Source organism: Callithrix jacchus, chromosome 4 (assembly GCF_049354715.1).
Source record: "Callithrix jacchus isolate 240 chromosome 4, calJac240_pri, whole genome shotgun sequence".
Classification (NCBI taxonomy): domain Eukaryota; kingdom Metazoa; phylum Chordata; class Mammalia; order Primates; family Cebidae; genus Callithrix; species Callithrix jacchus.
This window is the reverse complement of record NC_133505.1, coordinates 178169761-178190000: the sequence shown is the minus strand read 5'-3', so window position 1 is coordinate 178190000 and position 20240 is coordinate 178169761. Positions and strand designations below refer to the sequence as shown.

Sequence of the window (20240 nt, the reverse complement as noted above, 5' to 3'; positions counted from 1 at the left end):
AGTGCACTCATCGGTGGATGCTGTCATCACAACCTGGCCGTTTGGATGTTCGACTGATGCTTTATGCCGCAGAGTCCCTGCGACTCACCGACCTGTGCCGGAACTCACTGGAGCTCAGATGTGTAGTGCTACCTTGTTTCTCTATGACTGGGAGTGCAAACATGGTTGATGTGTTTATTTCCCATTTTTTACTTTGGAGGTTTTGTTTTGTGAGACAAGCTCTCACTCTGTCATGCAGCCGGGAGTGAAGTCATGGCTCACTGCAGCCTTGAGCTCCCAGGTTCGAGCCATCTCGCCTCAGCCTCACAAAGTGCTGGGAATACAACTGTGGCCTACTTTTGAGCTTTGAGTTATTTATGTATTATACAGATGAGTCTCTGGAGATGATTTCTTGGTCTGATAGGTGGTTTGTAAACATATTTCCCAATCTGTAGCTTATCTTTTCATCCTCCGAATTGAGTCTTTCACAGAGCAAACATGTGGTCTCCCTTGCAGATACTCGGCCCCTATAGCGGGAAAGCAGACACACACAGTACATAAATCAACATGTGGATGTGTCCATTGAGTAAGTGTCTGTTTGTGGTAAAGAGATCCGAGACAGATCAGTGCTGACAGGTTATTTCATTCAGCAATAGTTGACGTGGGGATCATCTCTAATCTCATGCTTACTTTCTGTTACTCCACTGTCTTCTGTTACTGCCGGTGGGAAAGCAATTGTCAACATGTTCTTGCTTCTTTCCACCCTCCTCGGTAGCTTTTAGGACCTTTCCTTTGTCGTTTCTGCGATTGTCCTGAATGGCTCTAGGTACGGATGGATTTACTGTCTTGGGGATTGTGCCTCCTGACTCAAAGGATCCTGGGTCCTCTCTGTTTTTATTCTGGAATTTTTTTTTAAACAGACTCTCACTCTGTCACCAGGCTGGAGTGCGGTGGCAAGATCTTGGCTCGCTGCCACCTCCACCTTCTGGGTTCAAGCGTTTCTCCTGCCTCAGCATTCTGAGTAGCTGGGATTAAAAGCACACACAGCCACTCCTGGCTGATTTTTGTTTTTTTACTAGAGATGGGTTTTCAACATGTTGGCCAGATTCGTCTCAAACTCCTGACCTTAGGTGGTCCGCTCATCTTAGCCTCCCAAGTGCTGGGATTACATGGATGAGCTGCCACACCTGGCCTGTCGTTTCCTTGAGATGAGTTGGATCATCTCATTTCCTCCTCCCTTTGTTATATTTTTCGATTAAGTTTTAAATGTCTACGAATGGCAGCCACGAATTCTGGCATCTGTGGCCCTTGGAAGTCCACTCCTCTTGTTGATACTGACATTTATGCCCTTTTAGTGGGGCTTTGGCTGTGGCGATTGTATGCGGCGCTGGCTGAAGGATCTCAAGGTAGCTAGTGTCAGAACTGAATTAGAGGTCCGCCCTGGTAGTGGAGACAAAAACCCACATGTTTGCTCATAGAAGTCATCTTCTGTGTTGATGATGATTTTGAAGTAGGAGAGCAGAGGAAAAACGGGGGCTGAGCATTTTCCCTAAACGATAGTGGACATTCAAATCCCTCGTGAGGCTGGGCGTGGTGGCTCACGCCTGTCATCCAGCACTTTGGGAGGCCGAGGGAGGTGGATCACCAGAGGTCAGAAATTCATGACCAGCCTGGACAACTTACAAAAACATCATCTCTACAAAAAATACCTGCCGGTATTTTTGGGAGGCTGAGGGAGGAGTATTGCTTGAATCTGGGAGGTGAAAGTTGCAGTGAAGTGAGATTGTGCCACTGCGCTCCAGCCTGGGTAGATCATAAATAAGACATATAATTGACTCACAGTTCTACAGGCTGTACAAGCACAGCTCCAGCATCTGCTTGCCTTCTGGTGAGGCCTTGGGAAGCTTACGATCGTGGCAGAAATGGGAGTGTGTGCAGAGAGAGAGAGGAGAGGCAAGGCTCTTTATAAACAAACTGCTCTCAGTTGAACAATTAGAGCAAGAACTCACACTTCACCAAATGCAGGATGCTAAACCATCCATGAGGGATGTACACCCTCTAACAATAGTGAGATTTGGAGGAGACACACATCCAGGCTGTATCGGGCCTTAAATGATTTGTTTTGACTCTTAGCTCCTTAAATGACAATTATTTGCTCTTTCTGATGAGAGAGAGAGAGAGAGAGAGAGAGAGAGAGAGAGAGAGAGAGAGAGAGAGAGAGAGAGAGGTTTTCCGTCTGGCTGGAAGGCAGATGCCAGCCAGGGGGCAGAGTGCCTGCCAGATGGGACACTTTACCTCACTGTGGAGGAGGGTCAGGGACACAAAGCTGCAGGCACAGAGGTGGATATAGGTGGCTCCCAGAGTGCAGGCAGGCTGGAGCTCCCGGGTGCCACAGGAGTCCTGCACACAAAGGCTAAGGAATGGTGCAGGCTACATCTGAAATCAGGGCCACCCAGTCACTGTCTCTAGCCTAGGCCTCTGCTCCATGCCAATCCCCAGGGTAGATTGGGGAAACAGCTTGCTGTGCTCCAGGGCACAGGCTCACACTCACCACCCGGAAGCAGTTCCCCAAGCTGGATGAGGGGTCCTGGAAGAAGGCCGGCGGGAGGGGCTCTGTCCTGGGCAGGTTGGCTCAGGCTTCTCGGTGGCCCTGCAGTCACCATCCACCTGGTGGGACAGACGCAAGACTCAGGCATGCAGCTGAACCATGTGGCTCCCCCACATACATTGGCCTTAGCGGGAGACTCCACCCAACCCTGGGTCCGCAAAGACCACTGCAGAGCCGGCAGGCCACCTGCCGCTCCTGGGACTCTGCAGCGAGCGGCCCTCGAGACACTCAGCCAGAGGGAAGAAAAGCAGGTGCACCTGCTCACTTGCCAGGCCAGGCTGAGCTCCTCCAGGCTGTGAGCCACAGAGCCGTCCGGCAACATCAGATCGGTGCCTGCTTCGTTGTCGCTGGTGTCCAGAAGGCCAGCGGATATGCCTGTGGGGAGGAGGAAAGATGAGGTGATCCTGAGAGCCCATGATCCTCCCCCAGGGGTCCTGGATGAGAGATGAGCCTCAGGCACACGAAGGATTGGTAAAATCCCTCCACCCCAGACTCCCAGAGCTCTGGACCCAAACCCTCATCACAAGAAGGAGAGAAAGCACAGAGACTGAGGACAGCATGTGTCCCCCCATCCCCTCTCCACATCGTGAGCACGAGTGGCCAGAATCCAGGCCTGCCCTTTGTGTTCTTTGGCAGAGGGACCACAGAAAGGCCAACTCCACCTTGGAGCCATATATCCGAGGGATGCGGGAAGAAAGCCTGGGCCTTGGTGCCAGCCTCTCAACCACAGTGGCTGCCTACAGCTCGGGGACCTGTTGCACTGGAAGCTGAGAATGGTGCATCCCGAACAAGATTTTGATGGTGGGCCAACTCTGCCAGGGCCCAGATTAACCGTGGTGCCACAGGTGCACAGTCAGGCTGCAGAGGCCGTTGGCCACGTCACAGGACATGGAGACCCCGTCCTCACTGGCCGGCTCAATCCTGGGGACATCCCTCCTTTTCATGGCAAAAGGCAGCCGGAGGTCTGGATGGCTATCCCGTGGCATGGAGGAGTTGTACAACCTGTAGGCCTGTGGACCGGAGGAAGTGGGCAGGAGGGATGACCGACAGCCAGGGGACGAGCTTCAAAGTGCCATCCCCCAGGCAACCTGCCACAGGCATAGGTCTCCAGGGGAAGCTCGGGTCTCTCCTCCTCACCTAAAGGCTGGAGTAGATGAGGGTCACATGGTTCAGCTCCAAGGTCAGGGCCGTGAGCCCCAAGCCTGTCCGACTCAGCATCCGTGAGAATGTGCTGTGAGCAAAGTCTTGGGCCAGGAGGATGCTGCTGCACTGGACGCTGAGGTCCCACACCCGGCCGTCAAAAGTCACCACGTGCTGGGCCCCGGCAACCAGGGCGTGGTCTGGGGAGAAGCAGCCACAAAGGCACGCTGAGTGGAGCCAGCTCCATCCACCGCAGTGGGAGCACGATGCCTGCTGGGTACCCCGATGCCTAGAGCCTTGGTTTAGCCTGCCCTGAGGCCAGGAGTCCCCCTCCCCTGGTGTGGCGGCCAGAGGCCCAGTGATCCCCCACCAGCTTCAGGATGACGTGAGCTGAATGGCTATGGCCCGATTCAGCCCTAACAAGGAATGGAGTCCCCAGACCCGCTACAAAACTGCTGTGCTAAGTAACAAAGCCTGGCTCAGAGGCCACATAGTCATCCTTCTGTTTACATCGGATGTCCAGAGCAGGCACAGCCATGGACATAGCAGGCAGACTGGTAGCTTTTAAAAACAATTGTGGTAAGGCATGCACAACTCTGAATAAACTGGAAGCCACTGAATCGTGCACTTAAAATTCACACATCGGCCGGGCACGGTGGTGCTAAGCCATCCCAGCACTTTGCGAGCCTGAGGAAGGAGGATCGCTTGAACCCAGGAGGTCAAGGGTGCGGGGAGCCGAAAGCGCACCGCTGCACTCCAACCATGACAACAGAGTGAGACCTAGTCTCAAAAAAAAAAAAAAATTATACAAGTCATCCATTTAATCTCAAGGAAGCTGCTCAAGTGGGGAAAAAACATTGACCGTTTAAGTGGATGGCCAACGGCTACCTCAAACATGACACTGGTGTCCTGCAGACCAGCCCTGTTCACGGTAGGGAAGAGATGGCCTGTGAAGGAACAGGTCTGACCAGTCCAGCCAGTGTAGCCCCTGAGCTGTGCCTTGGGGGTGTTCGTGCCCATGGTAGGAAAGCACCATCCATAGTGCACAGCCAGACACCTGTTGGCCAGGGCCAGCATCCCAAAGGAGGCGCTACCAGCCCCGTGGTCAGCTGTCAGAACTGAGGGGCACAGAGAAGCCCATGGTCACACGCACAGGACTTCAAGACCAGGCTGTTTTTTTTTTTTTTTTTTTTTTTTTTTCAAGATCAGCGTGCTGCTTAGACCTGACTACACCCACGCTTCTATGGAGCCGTAGACTTCCATGTGAATTGCACACCGATAAACCGCTACTTGCCAAGCCTGGGTACGGTGGCTCCCACACGGACATGAGGGGCTTCCTTGTGCATTAAAAACCATACATGCTCCTTACCCACGTGAGTAAGCCACGTGGTTACCTGCATTTCACAGTAAAGGAAGCTGAGTCCACGGATGTTAGCAGACTCACCTGAGCCACAGGCAAGCTTCTCGGGAGCCCAGAGCTCGTCATCCCAGCACCGCCCTTAGCTGCACTGCTGGGCAAGGTCATATAATCTGGAGAAAAGCAGGATGTGCAGCCTCAGCCCTAGTCCCATAGGACCTTAGGAAGTCCAATAAGCTCTGGGCCTAGCACGGTAATGCCACAGGCCTCTGCAGGCTTCCCTGTGCCCCCATAGTCCCTGCCCCTGCATGGCCCTGCTGTTGTGCCCACGGGGTGGGGGGCTCCCAGGGAGTAGGGTGGCACAGCCCAGGGCAGGACTCATGCCTCCAGAGACCCTGCAGCACGTGGCATCTGAGCCGGTAGAACTCGGATGGCATGTTGGCCCTGGACAGGTGTCGGAGTGGCCACGGCAGCTTCTCCTCCATCAGGTAGCCGGTCCCCCACACCACATCGCCCCCAGGAAGCAGCGGCGTCACCACCACTGAGTAGTTCCTAGAGGGAACCCGCAGGACAAGCTGCTGAGCCGTGCTTTCTTTGGCTGCAGAGGGGAACTCACAGGTCTGCAGGAAGAGCTCTGCCATGGACAGCATTGGGGTGCATCTTGGGGAGGGCTGTCCTTGTTCTAGAAAATCCCATAATGAGCTGGAGGAGCACAGAGGCTGGCATGACAGCGGAGGTGGTGGGTGACGCCGGGACAGAAACAAGCTGCCCTATTTTGATGACACAGATATCTTGTGTCATGTCTGATCTGCCCCCTGGGTCTTGGGCAGCATGGGGACTCTGTGTGTGGATGCAAAAAATAGGAGCTGGAAGGTGTAGGAAATTGTTTTGTTTTTTTGAGACAGAATCTCATTCTGTTTCCCAAGCTCGAGTATAGTGGTATGATCTCGATTCCCAGCTACCTCTGCCTCCTGGGTTTAAGTGATTCTCCTTTCTCAGCCTCCAGAGTAGCTGGAACTACATGCGCTCACTGCCATGCCTGGCTCATTTTTAAATTTTTAGTAGAGTCAGTGTTTCCTCATGTTGGCTACGCTGGTCTCGAACTCCCGACCTCAAGTGATCTGCCCAAAGTGCTGAGATTACAGGCATAAGCCACTGTGCCTGACCGACAGGTCTAGGCAATTTCTACAGTTGAGGGGAGGACTGGAACTTTCTCAATATGTAGAGTAGGGTCAAGCCTGTGAGATCTGAATGATCAGGGAGATCTCGGCTCCTGGGGGGGTGGAGTGGGAAGAGAAATATTGCATGCTCTGTTGTTGATGGGCCACTGATAGGGACGAGCAGGTGGACTAGCTTACCTTTTAGGGAGCCCAGAGGCCCTGCAGCTGGGGGCCGGAAGCAGCTTCGACACCCTCACTGCCATTTAAATCCATTTTTTGGTATCCCCACGAGATTCCACTCACCGGGTAGGCGAATAACCAGGCAGGTGATTGTTCGACCAAGCCAAAGCCCCGCCCTGGGAGCTCTTCCCTTCCTCACCCTACATTCTGACCACAAGGCGGCAGGAGCAGGAACTTGTATTACGTGGAGCCTTTTCCCCATGATGTGGGTCCGGTCCCTATTCTACAGATGGGGAAACGGAGGCACACAGAGCCGATGCAGAGACATCCCAGAAAGAGGCAGACCCAGAATCTAGATGCTCTGCAAGGCCACTGGCATGGAAGAAGGGGCGGCCCCCTTGCCTGTAGCCCGGTTCCTGGTGGGCATCATGGCTGTGAGGGAAAAGGATATTTGGTCCCCAGGCCCCTGCTCTAGACTGGGTTCCCCATTTCTATCCACCACCCCCGTGTTCTCAACACAGGGACAAAAGGGGCCTTTTGAAGTGAAAGGGTGATCACAGCCTTCGTAGGTCAGTGCAGAAGCCAGAGTCCTCCTCTCATCCCCTAGCCTTGGAACCTCCCAGTCGCATCAGCCCCACCACCTTGCTTTTCAAACAGAACAGGCACGGTGGCTCATGCCTGTAATCCCAGCACCGAGTCTCTGGAGCCCAGGATTCTGAGACCAGCCTGGAAAATACAGTGAAATCCCATCTCTACTAAAGAAACAACAATTAGCCGGATATGGTGGTGAATGCTTGTAATCCCAGCAACTTGGCAGGCTGAGGCAGGACAATCACTTGAATTTGAGAGAGGTTGCAGTGAGCTGAGATCACACCACGGCACTCCAGCCTGGGTGACGGAGAATGAGACTCCATCTCAAAAACAAACAGGCCAAGCACATCCCTCTCCCAGTCCTCTGTGCAGTGGAGCACCCACCTGGAGCTCTCTTTCCACGCTGGCCCCGTGGCTCTTGCTTGAACTGTACCTTCTCCTCAAAGCTGGCCATGGCCACACCATAGGATCCCCAGCTCACCGTCTCACCAATGTTCCATCTCAAGCATTTTCCGCCTAAGGTATGGCTCAGTGGTGGTAAACGATGAGCGGTGGGCCACACCCAGCCTGTAGCCGGCTTCTGCACCGCCTGCAAGAAAGAAGGGCTTTTATGTGTTTAAAAGATTACATAACAGGTTGGGAGTAGTGGCTCATGCCGGTAATTCTAACACTTTAGAAGGCCAAAGGGGTTACATGACTGAAGATCAGGGGTTTGAGACCAGCCTGGAGTGGCAAAACCCTATCTACTAAAAACACAAAAAATTAGCCAGGTGCAGTAGTGCACACACCTGTAGTCCCAGCAACCCGGAGGGCTGAGGCAGGAGAATCACTTGAACATAGGAGGCAGAGGTTGCAATGAGCTGAGATCACACAACTGAGACAGAGCAAGACTCCATCTCAAAAAAAAAAGATGATTACAAAGCAAAAGCAAGGAAATGTGACAGAGCGGAATGGCCTGCTTAAGAGGTGACTCTCGGGCTTTCTGCAGGGAGCTGTGCACACTCTGCTGTAGATGATTTCTTGGGCTTCGTGTCTGTCTCAGTAAAACTGAGCTTCCTGAAGGCAGGGATCAGCTTTGCCCACTGCACTCTTCCGCAGCAGCTCCTAAAATCCTGCCTGCACTGGGACTGTGTTCACGAGGTCTCTCTGGAGTGAGGAAGAAACCCCAGTTTCCTCTCCTGTGAAATAAGGAGTGAAGAAGCCTCTGTGTAGGGCGGTCAAAGTAGTCAGTGAGTCAGAGCGTGTTGAAACGTTCAGCACTGCACCTGATACGTGGCGGGAACGCTGGATGCGACACCCCAAACCCAGCGTTACCTGGCTGTGAGGCCATACAGGTCCAGCAGGGCTTTGCAGAGCCTCTTCAGTGCCCATGAGAACTTAACCTCAGCCCAGGACAGCATCTGGTGGGCCATCTGGAAAGGGAGGGGACAGTGAGAGCTGTCTCGGTCATCCTCAACTGCTAGCCACATCTCATCCTTGCTCTCACTCACCAGCTCCAGGGTGTCTTTCATGGCCCCCAGGGTCAACCTGATGGGCCTGGGACCCTGGTTGCCTGGCATCCCGGGCACCCAGGCCTGTAGCCACCACATGGCCTCCTCTGCCCGCTCCCTCCACACCTCCTCCAGGGGCCACAACATCACTTCCAGGTAGGAGTCCTTCAGTGTGGCCAGGGGCCCTGCAACTGGCAGCCAACACCCACCATGAGGCCTCTGGGCAGCTCAGAGGCCCAGCCCAGGCCTCAAAAAGATAGGGCCTCTTCCTGGGATTAAGATGGTGGGGGGAGTGGAGGAAAAGGAATACGGCAGCAGGCACTGGAGATTGCGAGTGAGTTGTCACAACAGACCCGAGCTGCCTCTGCATGGCCTACTCATAGCTTGTCTGGGAAATTGGACTGGGGGAGGGTTCCCACCAATCCTAGGAGTGATACGAGCACTCTGCATCTGAACTGTTTGTACAAACGTGGTTTATGCCAGACCCCTGCTTGCCTCCTAGGAGTCTGACAGTGTGCTCTGAGCCGAGCGGCACCTGCCAATTAGGCAGCCCCACCAAACACCCTGGGTGACATAGTGCTGGGACAGACAAGTGCGTCCCATGTGAAGGCACAGGGACTGGGAAAGGATACTAGGTGCTGGCCGTGGTTCATCCTAGACTCCGCCCCAGCCCCCTTCCCTGTGCCAACACTCCTGCCTCCTCTCTCACTGTAGTAAATGACAGCTGTGAACAGCATACTGTGCAGAGTCCTGAGCACTTTTTCAAATTCACTGCCCTGTGGGTGGCCATGGGACTCTGGCACAGAAGAGAGGCTATGGAGGTGACATTTAGCAGCCAGTCAGAGGGACACCAACCCTGACATTGGGCAAGGTCTTAGCCCCGGATGGTGGAGAGGTCAGAAGTACCTAGTCCTGCCAGGAGGGCGTTTGGAACAAGGCAGCCGCCACTATGCCTGGCTAATTTTGGTATTTTAATAGAGATAGGCTTTCACCATGTTGGCCAGGCTGGTCTTGAACTCCTGACCTCTTGATCCGCCTGCCTCAGCCTCCCAAAGTGCTGGAATTACAAGCGTGAGCCACTGTGACTGGCTTTTTTTAAACTTATTATTTGTTTATTTTAGAGATAAGATCTCACTCTGTTGCCCAGGCTGGAGTACGGTGGCACATTCTTGACTCATTGCAACCTCTGACTCCAGGGCTGAAGCAATCCTAGATGAATAGGCATAAGACTGAAGCTGAAGTGCCAGCCCTGGATTCATTCCTATATGGCTATGCTATTGGAAGCAAGTTCATCTCTGGGGATGAGCTCAGGGTACTCAGATCGCCACTTGCCAGACTCAGGTGCTCTCTCTGGACATCCCACCTGGCCGGGGCACCCACCTTGTGACTGAAAGCCAGGATCTGTGTACAGTGGAGTGTGCGGACCGGCCCCAGCCTGTAGGCGCCGTCTGAGCCGCTCTCTGTCTGCAGCCTCTGGCCAGTGCTGCACTGGTGCGCTGGCTGCTTTGCCTGAGCTGTGAGGATCGATCAAAGAACCCCTACCCTCCTCTGCCAGGCGGCCCTCCACCAGGGCTCCAAGAGGAGGAGGCCCAAGCCCAGCCTGGCCTCTGCCGTGTTCTCCCAGCCCTGTGGTCTGCTTCACTCGTCACTCCGTTAAAACCTGTCCGTGGGGAGGTCTTAAGAGATAAATGAATGTCCCCTAAACAGACACACCTTTTTTTTCTTTTTTTCCTAATGAGCAGGTACTAAGTCCTACTCAGAGCCCACAGAATGACTGATGGAAAATCCTGTGGTGACAGCGTATTTTAGCTCACAGAGCCACAGCCACAGGAACCGGGGAAGGCCCTGCCACCTCCACCTTCCCCGCAGCCAGGCATGCAGTGCCTTACCCGGGAGGCCATACGGGATCCTCAGGGAGTCGGTCCGCAGCCAGCCCCGCTGCTGCAGCAGGCCAAGGGCATGCAGCCATGACAGTCCTGACACGAACAGCTTGGCATCCAGGGCAGCCACTCATCATCCAGCCTCCTTCCTTTCCATCGGTGATGCAGGGATAGAGAGCAGGCAAATGAAAGGGTCAGCACCCAGGGACCGACACCCCCAGCCCCAGGCAAAAAAAGGACTCGGGAATACCCCAGGGTCCTTGGGATTGGGGGATCCTTGAAGAGTCAACACCTGGGCCCTGCACAACAGCCCACAGACAGGCCTGATCGTGGCTCACTGCAGCCTTGACCTCCAAGACTCAATCGATCCTTTCACCTCAGCCTCCCAAGTAGCTGGTACTACAGACATGTGCCACCACCTTGGCTAACTTTGTGTGTGTGTGTGCACGTGCATATATATATATACACATCATTTTTTTTTTTCTGTAGAAACAGGGGTCTCAGTATGTTTCCCAGGCTGGTCTTGAACTCCTGGGCTCAAGCAATTCTCTTGCCTTGGCTTCCCAAAGTTCTGGGATTATAGGTGTGGGACACTGTGCTTGGCCCAAGGATAAAGTAGAATGAGGCCGGGCAGAGTGACTCATTCCTGTAATTCCAGCACTTTGGAAGGCCAAGGCAGACAGATTTCCTGAGGTCAGGAGTTTCAGACCAGCCAGGCCGACATAGTAAAACACCGCCTCAACAAAAATACAAATAAATAAATAAATAACCAAGTATGGCAGGAGGCACCTGTAATCCCAGCTACTTGGGAGGCTGAGGCAGGAGAACCGCTTGAACCCAGGAGGCAGAGGCTGCAGTGAGCCAAGATTGCACCATTGCATCCAGTCCGAGCAACACTGTGAGATTCTGTATAAAAAAAAAAAAAAAAAAAAAAAAGAAGTAGAATGAAACAAAATCAAATAGGACAGATGACAAAAGAATTAACTACACATCATGGGTCGTTAAATAAATTTCACTTTCTGAAGCTTCTGCATCTGCAACACTGAAGGTCATCCAGAACAGACAGGTGGAAATGGGCCAGCTGTTATGACTCCCAAACACCCACATGAGGTGGTCAACAGCCACCGCTCCAAGTGCCCCCAGCCCAAGCTCCTGTCCTTACCTTAGAATCTTTCAGAAAACATAAGCGGCACACCCTGGTGTCACCGCCCTGGCTCTGGCACAGTGCCAGCATCTGCTAAGCCTGTGTGTGTGTGTTTTAAATGCCCCGTGTATTTTAGGCCAATGTTTTACATATGTTTCTTATTGTGGGTGAGAATAAGAACAACCCAAAATCTGCTATTTTATGGTTTCTGGGGACAGCCGGAGGTTGTGGGAAGTTCTGGGGGCTCACACTGAGCCTGAGTCTGTCCTTAGATGGGATGTTGATATTGAGAAACTGAAGTGATGAAGATCATCAGGAGGCATTTGGCCCACACCCTAGCCTGGTCATGGAGGAGACAGGACACAGGGAGTTGCATCTCCTACCTGTCACATGGGCCTGCTCACTCAGCAGATGGCTCAGTGATGTGGAGAGGCCAGCTTGCTGCCCACCTGCTGTGTGAGGTTCCCTGTAAAGATGACAGGGCTGCCCCCATCACCAGTTTCATCTCCAGCTGTGCCTAAAACCACTCAGCCTTGCCGACCATGGGTGGCAGCAGGTCTCTCTAGCCCTGAAAAGGCCTTGGTGTCATCTGAAATGACAGGCTTGGACAGAAAGCCCAGCCATGATTACACAAGCTGGGACCAGAGAGAGGGCAGGAGATAGCCAAGCTAATGGCTTTCTATGCCGATTCTTCCGCAATTTTTAATTTTTCTTGAGACGGAGTCTCACTCTGTCACCCAGGCTGGAATGCAGTGGCAGGATCCAGGTACATTGCAATTTTCGCCACCCGGGTTCAAATAATTCTCCTGCATCAGCCTTTCAAGTAGCTGGGATGACAGACGCACACCACAGTGCCCAGCTAATTTTTGTATTTTTAGTAGAGATGGGGTTTTACCATGTTGGCGAGGCTGATCTCAAACTCCTGATCCCAAGTGATCCGCCCACCTTGGCCACCCAAAGTGCTGAGATTACAGGTGTGAACCACTATGCCCGGGCCTTCCCCAATTTTTTAAACTCCGGATTTCTCAAAATTAGAAACCTGTGTTATAAACACAGAGGACTCCTCTTCTCTCCTTGACAACCCCCTCATTGGATCCATCAGGAACTCAGTCGACCGTCGCTATGGAATGTGACTAGAGTCAACCTCATCTGCCACCTACGCTGCACACCAGCTCCAGCCCTGGTTATTGAACCTGTCTGACTGCAACATCCTCCTGGCTCTTCCAGCTCCCATCCCGCCACTGGCAACGGATCTCCACTTGCAGACCAGACACGTCCGATGATGGCATATAGCGTTTTTTACTGTACAATCCAAAGTCCTTGAGGCCTGCAAAGCCAGAATTTTGTTGGCCACTGGTGCAGACATTGGCAGGCGGGCCACAGGATCAGCTCACTACACTCTAAGCCTCCACATGGGAGATCCTCTAGAAAAGCCACGAGCAACTACAAATACCGCGTTTGATGGCCCTGCCAACCTGCAGACACACCTCACACACCCCTCTGATAGCCACTAGCTAGTCAGTTCACCCAAAAGATGTCAAAACAATACTAGCTATTATCAGACCGTCACTACTTAATGCTGTATTTCCCTGATCCCCACCGACGTATGTGCAGATGTGTGTGGACGAATGTGTATGCATCTGTGTACGGATTTATCTGTACATGGATGTGTGTAGATGTGTATGTATACAGCTATACCAAAATACACAGATAGGTGTGTATGAATGTGTGGATATGGATTGTGTGTACAGTGATGTGTACATGAAGGTGTCTATATGTAGACATGTGTATGAATGTGTGGGTGTACAGACGTGTGTGGATGTAAAGACATGTATATATATGGATGTGTGTATATGAATGTATGTGTACAGATATGTCTACATGTGGATGTAGATGCTTGCAGCTCTTCCTGCTGACAGGCACCTCCTAGCGCTGGCTTTCTCCAGTATGTATCAGAAGCTGTGCAGTGGTGTCAGAGCTTCCTCAGGGTGCGGGTGAACTGGGTGAGCACAGAATTTCTCTCCCAAACCATGATGTTTTGCAGTTAAAGACTGCACAAATGCGTCACAAATGCGTCAGGTCAGCAGGCATAAACTGGGTCTCTGCAGGCAACCCAGGACACAACCCCCACACACCAGGGTAGGGGGTGCCAAACAGAAAGCTTCCAACATCAACCTTTACTCCCACAAACTCTAAGGTTGAACACGAGCCTCGAAACCCTGGGCCCAGGGATTCGAGGTTGAACCCAAGCTCTGGCACTTTGTATTCATGAGCTCATCTGCCTCTGTTTCCTCATCTTAAATGGGGTTACAAAGAGGACTTGAAGAACAGACTTCCTCTCTGCTGGAACAGGATCCAGAAAGTTGGAGTGCTGGCTGTTACTGTAATTTTGATGAGTCTGGGGCAGATGGAAGTAGAATTTCTCCAAAGGCAAATAAAGATTTCGAGGCTTCAGGCAGCTCTACAGAGAGTGGCAGGAAGGTCTCAGGGGAGGTACGGGCAATCTGTGCTTGCATATGTAGCAGATAACAAGACGTTCAAGGTCCCCTGGGAGTTCTGGAAATGAGGCAGAAGTCTCAGCCATCAGACAGGTGGGGCTGTAGGAGGACGACGGCTCTCCCCTGACATGAGTCTTCACCCAGGCTGATGGCACAGGTGGAAGTGGAGAGAGTATTTATGCAGCAAGACATCCAGCTCGGCTTCAGATGCTATACTCCAGGCCCCAGAGAAGACACTGAAAACTGAGGCAGAATCGGTGATCCTATGCTGAACGTGCCCAGTGGTCATGCCTGGCGAGATCTAGTCTAAAGCTGCTATTTGTACCTGGCTGGAGTGCGGCGGCACGATCTCGACTCACTGCAACATCCGCTTTCCGGATTCAAACAATTCGCATGCCTCGGCCTCCTGAGAAGCTGGGCCTACAGGCGTGCACCACCACGCTCATGTAAGTTTTGTATTTTTGGTAGAGGCAGGGTTTCACCTTCCTGGCCAGCCTGGGCCCAAATTCCTGACTTCATGTGATCCTTCCGCCTTGCCTCACAACATTCGTACATTTCTGAAGTCACTGATCTGCCTGAAAAGGGGATAGAAGTTTTAAATCTCCCCGGGATGGAGGAGGCAGACACAAAATTTCAACACAAGGACAAGAGCTTCAAGTGACTAAGTTCTATCCAGGTACCTTTTGGTAAGATCTCTTGAAAAGCACCTACATAGATGAAAACGACCCTGAACAATATAGTAAGACCCATCTCCACTAAAAAGAAAATAAAAATATAGAAAGGCATGGGGGCACAGGTTTTAGTCTCTGCTACTTGGGAGGCTGAGGAAAGAGGATCGCTTGGGCCCAGGGGTTCAAGGCTGCAGTGAATTAGAATTATGCCATTAAATAGAAGACCTTGTAAAAGAAAGAGAAAAGTGGGGGAGAGAAAAAAGAGGAGGATGAGAGGGGGAAAGGGAAGAAAAAAAGTAGGAAGAGGGAATAGTGAGAGGGAAAGAAAGAAAAGAAAAGAAAAAAAAAGAAAGAAAATGGAAAAGAAATGAGAAAAACATATAAACATTCTGGCCAGGGAATTCCACTGTTAAAAATGTACTCTGTGAGAGAATGGTGTTCTCGACAGAATAATTTTAACAGGAAACCTGGGAAAAACTCAAGAGCACTTCATTATGAAACTAGCTGAATACATTCCATTCCATGGTCATTTGCACTACACGGGAGATGCTGATTTTATTAGGTACATATATTAACTCCACGTGCTGATTGTGTGCATAGATCATCTCGGAAAAGAATCACCAAAGGAACCGTAACAGCGGTTCGCTTCGAGGAGGGGTGGGAGAGCGGCTTTAAGGCTGCACCAACACCAACCGATAGAACTTTTTGCAATAAACACCATATTTCCGGGCCATCTGCAGCTGTGGAGTACTTGAAATGTGGCCCACGCAGCCAAAGAACCAAATCTTTCATTTTCTTAAATGTTAATTTATTTAGTTTTTTTTTTTTTTTTTGAGATGGAGTCTCGCTCCGTTGCCCAGGCTGAAGTAAAGTTGCATGATCTTGGCTAACCGCAACCTCTGTCCCCCAGGTTCAAGCACCTCTTTTGCCTCAGCTTCCAAAGTAGATAGGGTTATATGGGCTCACCGCCGCATCCGGTTGCTTTTTGTGTTTTTAGTATACATGTGGTTTCACCATGTTGGTCAGGCTGCTCTCAAACTCCTGACCTCAGGTGAGCCACCCGACTCGGCCTCCTAAAATGCTGGGATTACAGGCATGAGCCACCGTATCCAGCCTCACGTAGATCTCATAAACACATATGCCATGAGCTGCCATATGGGAGACTCGGTTCTATACTCTTTCATAGTTTTTGAACTTTGAATAATTTAAATGCATGGCCTATTTTTTTTAGTTGTAGCACTTAATAGAATAGTATTTAGATTGTATTAATCTAAATAAAATCTACCATAGAATTTACATTGTACCAGTGAATGCTGATGTATAAAAAAATTGCCAAAGTGTGTGTGTGTGTTCATGTGCACGTTTATATGTATGTATATTTCACTTTTTTTGAGTTAGTCTCGCTCTGCCACCAAGTCTGGAGTGCGGGAGTATGAACCTGGCTCGCTGCAACCTCTGCCTCTAGGGTTCAAGCGGTTCTCCTACCTAAGCTTCCCGAGTAACTGGGATTACAGGTACATACCACCACATCCAGCTCATTTTTGTATTTTTAGTAGAGAAGGCGTTACACCATGTGGGCCGGGCTGGTCTTGAACTCCTGATCTCAAGAGATCCACCTGCCTTGGCCTCCCAAAGTACTGAGGATTACAGGCATGAGCCAGTATGCACAGATAAAAAGGTGTGTTTTTTGAGAAAAATGAACAACGTACCAACAAAAAATAGGGAACAGCTGGGGCTGGTGGCTCATTCCTATAATCCTAGCTCTTTGGGAGGCTGAGGTGGGAAGATCGCTGGAGTCCAGGAGGTTAAGGCTGCGGTGACCCATGATTGCACCACTGCCCTCCAGCATGAGTATTGCAGCAAGACCCTGCCTCAAGAAAAACTAAAATTTTAAAAAACCAAAACCTAAGCATGACAATTGGGTTATCAGGCTATTTTATGATATGTGCCATTCTCAGAACTTGTTACGGTATCATCACATCACTCATCCGACGCGAAAAAATAAAAAATAAAACCCAGAAACTCAAACTAAAAATATTTGCAAATCCATAGTGTTATGCGTTGTGCTCTGTCTCCCCGAAAGACGCTGAAGCCCTACGCCGCAGGGTCTGTGGATGCGACCTTATTTGGAAATAGCCTCTTCACATGTGATCGAGCTAAGCTGAGGTAATGAGGGTGAATCCTAATCCAGTGTGCCTGGTGTCCTTATAAAAAGGGGATGTGTAGACAAAGACACCTACAAAGGGAAGACAGTTTCAAGACAGAGACAGACCACCTGCAAGCCAAGGAACCCTGGAGGCTCTGAGAATCCATGAGCGAGACCTGGGACGGACCTCCCTCACAGCTTTCAGAGAAAAAACAAACAAACAATAAAAAATCCCTTGATTTCAGACTCCTGGTCTCCAGAACTGTGAGAATAAATCTCTTTGGTTGAAGCCACACAGTTTAGGGTACTTTGTTAAGGCAGCGCTGGGAAATGAATGCAGAGTTCTTGGGGCACGCATCAACACTTCTGAAGGAAATGTGGGACGTTCAATGCTTGAACTTACAATTCATACCTTTCTCTACTCTGAATTCTTTTTTTTGAGACGCAGGGTCTCACTCTGTCACCCAGGCTGGAGTGCAGTGGCACGAGCATGGCTCACTGCAGCCTCCAGTTCCTGGGCTGCAGCAATCCTCTTGCCTCAGCCTCCTGAGTAGCTGAGACTATGGGTACATGCCACTGTGCCCAATTTTTAAAAAATGTTTTGTAGAGATGGGGTCATGCTATGTTGCCCAGGTTTACCTGGAACTCCTAGCCTCAAGTGATCTTTCCATCTAGGCCTGCAAAATTCTGGGATTATAGGTATAAGCCATTGTAACAGGCTTGCCTTTAAAAACAAAAACAAAAACAAAAAAACCCAGAATCTTCCTATATTGCCCAGGCTGGAGTCCAGGGACATGATCCTGGCTCACTGCAACCTCCACCTCCTGGGTTCAAGCAATTCTTTTGCCTCAGCCTCCTGAGTAAGTCAGCTTATAGGCTCCTACCACCGCACCTAGCTAATTTATGTATTTTTATTACGGGCGAGGTTTCACCTGTGGGCCAGGCTGGTCTTCAACTGCTGACTTCAGGTGATCCGCCCACTTCAGCCTCCCAAAATGCTATGATTGTGGCTCACTGCAACCTCCGCTCCTGTGTTCAAGCAATGCTCCTGCCTCAGCCTCCCAAGTAGCTGGGATGACAGGTTCCTGCCACCATGCCAGTTTTTGTACCTTCAGCAGAGACGGTGTTTCACCATGTTGGCCAGGCTGGTCTTGAACCCCCGACATCAGGTGATCCGACTGCTTCAGCCTCCCAAAAGGATAGGATAACAGGCATGTGCCACTGTGCCCGGCCCACTTCTGTTATTATTACAGTGTAATATATAATGAAATATTTACACAACTCACCGTAACGTAAAATTAGTGGGAGCCCTGAGCTTGTTTTCCTGAAACTAGAGCATCCCTTCTGAAGGTGACGGGAGACATTGACAGATAAACAGGCATTGGATTCTCATAAGAAGCATGCAGTCCAGCTCCCTCGCATGTGCTGCTTACCGTAGGGTTTGCATTCCTATGAGACTCTAACAAAGCCACCGATCTGACAGAAGGTGGAGCTCAGGTGGTGATGCCAGAAATAAGGAGCGGCTGTGAACACAGATAAAGCCTCCCTAGCCCGTTCGCTGCTCACCTGCTGTGCTGCCTGCCCAGTTTCCAACAGGTGAGATGGGCACGGTGGCTCGTGCCTGTAATCCCAGCACATTGGGAGACTGAGGCAGGTGGATCACCTGAGGTTGGGAGTTCGAGACCAACCTGACCAACATAGAGACACCCTGTCTCTACTAGAAATACAAAAATTAGCCTGGCATTGTGGCTCATACCTGTAATCACAGCTACTTGGGAGTCTGAGGCAGGAAACTGGCTTGAATCTGGGAGACAGAGGTTGCAGAGAGTCAAGATCATACCATTGCATTCCAGCCTGGGCAACAAGAGCAAAACTCCCTGTCAAATTAAAAAAAAAAAATCCCGGGTTCAATGGCTCACACTTGCAATCCCAGCACTTTGGGAGAATGAGGAGGGCAAATCACCTGAAGTAAGGCGTTTGGGACCAGCTTGGCCAACATGGTGAAACCCTGTCTCTACTAAAAATACAAAAATTAGCCAGGTGTCGTGGTATATGCCTGTAATCCCAGCTACTCAGGAGGCTGAGGTGGAAGAATTACTTGAGCCTCGGAGATGGAGGTTACATTTACCTGAGATAGCACCGCTGCACAGACTGAGACTCTGTCTCAAAAAGAAAGAGAGAGAAAAAAAAAGAAAAACAAAAACAGGCTACTGGTACAGATCCGTGGCCAGGAGGGTTGGGGACCCAAGCTGTAGACAATATGTAATGATCAAATCGGGGTAACTGAGACAGTCATCACCTCAAATATTTATCTTTTGTTTTGGGAACAAAAAAATTCTTCTCTTCTAGCTATCTTGAAATATTCAAATAAATTCTCATTCACTGTAATTTCCCTTGTGCACTATTGATTACTGTAACATATTCCTTCTATCTAGGCCTTCTGGTCTTTCATTCATTCTTTTTAAAAATTATTTTCATTTATTTCTGAGACAGTCTCTTTCTGCCAGGCTACAGTGCAGTGACATGGTCTCGACTCAATGTAACCTTCACCTCCTGGGTACAGGCAATTCTCCTGTCTCAGCCTCCTGAGTAGCTGGGATTACAGGCGTGCATCAGTATTCCTAGCTAACTTTTTTTATTTTTAGTACAGATGGGGTTTCACCATGTTGTCCAGGCAGGTCTCGAATCCCTGACCTCAAGCAATCCACCCACCTCGGCCTCCCAAAGTGCTAGCAGTACAGGCGTGATCCACAGCACCCGGCCATTTATTCATTCTTACATTCATTCATTCTATGAATAACTACTGCCTGGTTATCATATACCTGACAGGGTTCCGGGCTCTGGGGAAACAGCAATGAGCAAAACAAAGTTGCTGCTCTCTTAATGGATCCATCATTCTAATGAGGGGGAAAGAGACAGGCGATCCATAAACAAACCATTAACACAGACAGCACATCAAGTGGAGAGTGCTATGAAGAATAAAAACTAAAGCAGGTATGGCCAGGTGCGGTGGCTCCCATCTGTAATCCCAGCACTTTGGGAGGCTGAGGAGCATGGATCCCTTGAGGTTAGGAGTTCGAGACCAGCCTGGCCGACATGGTGAAATGCCATCTCTACTAAAGGTACAAAAAAGAAAATTACCTAGGTGTGGTGGTAGCTGCCTGTAATCCTAGCTACTCAGGAGGGTGAGGTGGGAGGATTGTTTGAACATGGGAGGTGGAGGTTGCAGTGAGCCGACATTGCGTCACTGCACTCCAGCCTGAGGAACAGAGCAAGACTCTGTCTTCAAAAATAAAAAAGTAAAGAGAAATCGGGTGCAGGTTAGAGTGCACTAGCACAAGCAGGGGTGCTCAGGTGGTGATGAAGGTGGTCAGGAAAGGCCTCTCTGTGAAGGTG

At 50.7% G+C, this 20240-nt stretch overlaps 1 long non-coding RNA gene and 1 pseudogene across 2 annotated transcripts in view; one reads left to right on the top strand and one right to left on the bottom strand.

Annotated features, from left to right (window-relative positions):
* LOC144582380 (uncharacterized) overlaps positions 1-10536 on the bottom strand; it is an 11048-nt gene extending 512 nt beyond the window's left edge. Inside the window, exons 1-7 of one of the 2 annotated variants that reach the window (XR_013534982.1) lie at positions 10395-10536; positions 8330-8427; positions 7449-7604; positions 5172-5257; positions 2845-3927; positions 2531-2646; positions 1-506 (exon numbers count right to left, since the gene is read on the bottom strand). The exon at positions 1-506 is cut by the window's left edge and continues 512 nt beyond it. This is a non-coding gene — a long non-coding RNA (uncharacterized LOC144582380). The remainder of the gene's footprint in view (positions 507-2530; positions 2647-2844; positions 3928-5171; positions 5258-7448; positions 7605-8329; positions 8428-10394) is intronic. The other variant, XR_013534983.1, reaches the window with a different exon arrangement.
* Positions 10537-16594: 6058 nt separating this feature from the next.
* On the top strand, positions 16595-16692 carry LOC144582421 (small nucleolar RNA U13; annotated as a pseudogene).
* Positions 16693-20240: the final 3548 nt, after the last annotated feature.